Here is a 1,738-nt window from a genome sequence, read left to right as displayed (position 1 = left end):
CACAAATGTATGTGGAATCTTTATTTATAAAAGCCACCAATTAGTAACAATCTACATGACCTTCAATAAGTAAATGATTGAACAAATTCTGGCACATCCATAGCACAAAATACTACTCAATAACAAAAAAGAAAACAAACTACTGATACAGGCAACAACTTGGATGGATCTCCAAGGGATTATGATTTAGTATAATTTTTTTTTCTATCTAGGGGAAAATATTAATCCCAAAGATCATATATGATTCCATTTTCATGTTGTTTTTAGGTGCTGTTGGACTGGTTCCAAATTACAGCAACTCTATGAACACAGGACAAAACAATGCTCAATCTTGATCCATTCTCACAATCACTGTCATACCCATCATCCCAGCCATGGTGTCAATTCATCTTGTTGAACATTTTCCCCTTTTTTTTGCTGATCTTCTACTTTACAACATTTAATGTGCTTTTCCAGGGATTGGTCCCTTCTGAGAATATGACCAAGGTACAAGAGATGAAGTCTGGTCATTGTCATTTTTAAGCAGCATTCCAGCTGCACTTCTTCCAAGACTGATTTGTTCATTCTTCTACCTGTCTTTGATAATTCAATTCCATTTCTATAATGCTCCTAAAATGCAGAATTACAGAAAAGGAAAACAAATTATGGTTGCTAGAATTGGGAAAAGAGCTCTGGTAGTGTAGTGCCTAAGGCAATTGACTGCTAACCAGAAGGCTAGTGGTTCAAACCTACCAGCCACTCCTTGGGAAGAAGGTTGGACAATCTGATTCCATAGTGATACTACCTGGGAATCCCAAGGAGGGGTCACTATGGGTTGGGTCTGACTTGACGGCACATACCAACAACAACAGAGTTGGGAAATGATGAGAAAGTGGAGATGAGTGTGTCTATGAAAGGACAGCATGAGGTATCCTTTGGGTGATTGGGGGAAAAAAAAGCAGTTGTCATCAAGTCAACTATAATCCATAGTGACCTCCTTGTCAGAGTAGACTGTGCTCCATAAGGTTTACAATGGCTGACTTTTTGGGAAGTAGATCACCAGGTCTTTATCCAAGGCATCTCTGAATGAGCTAACAACTTCAGCCTGTTGGTAAGCAGCCAGCAGCATTAACCATCTGCAAGTGGTAATGGAAATTTTCTCTATTTTGACTGTGCCATTGATTTTATAAACATAGATATAGATATAGATATAGATATAGATATAGATATAGATGACATATCTAGTGTCGGAATCTCATAATAAAACAATTTGAAGATCTTTTTCTGTTCATAGATTTTTCTGGGAAAATAAATCTAAATATAGCTTTCTGGGAAAATATGGTCACTGCATATATATATATATATATATATATATATATATATATATATATATCACCACTAAAATCCCACGTGCAACTTTTAGTTGTACTAAAGTCCTAATAACAAAATTGTAATCTGAAGCCAAGAATTACAGACAGAAGAGTAAGTATGAAAATTCCCTCTATAATATCAGAAAGTAGCATCTACTTTGAAAATTGTCAAGAAGAAAAAAGTGATGAAATTATCATAGGATATGGTAACAAAATTTGTTTGGGGATTGTGTATTTGTCCTTTTAAATTGGTGTATAGAATTAATGAAGGCATTTCATGAGATGAATTCAGAGTTACTTCAAAATTACTTTTTCAATAACACCTAACCTGTAAGTAAGTTACATTTAAGATGAAAGCTGTCTTTACATATTCATAAACATATAATTAA

The sequence above is a fragment of the Orycteropus afer genome, unplaced genomic scaffold (assembly GCF_000298275.1).
Source record: "Orycteropus afer afer isolate SDZICR_OR568_19922 unplaced genomic scaffold, OryAfe1.0 scaffold01082, whole genome shotgun sequence".
Taxonomy (NCBI): domain Eukaryota; kingdom Metazoa; phylum Chordata; class Mammalia; order Tubulidentata; family Orycteropodidae; genus Orycteropus; species Orycteropus afer.
The sequence above is the reverse complement of the archived record's forward strand: the minus strand, read 5'-3'. Positions refer to the sequence as shown.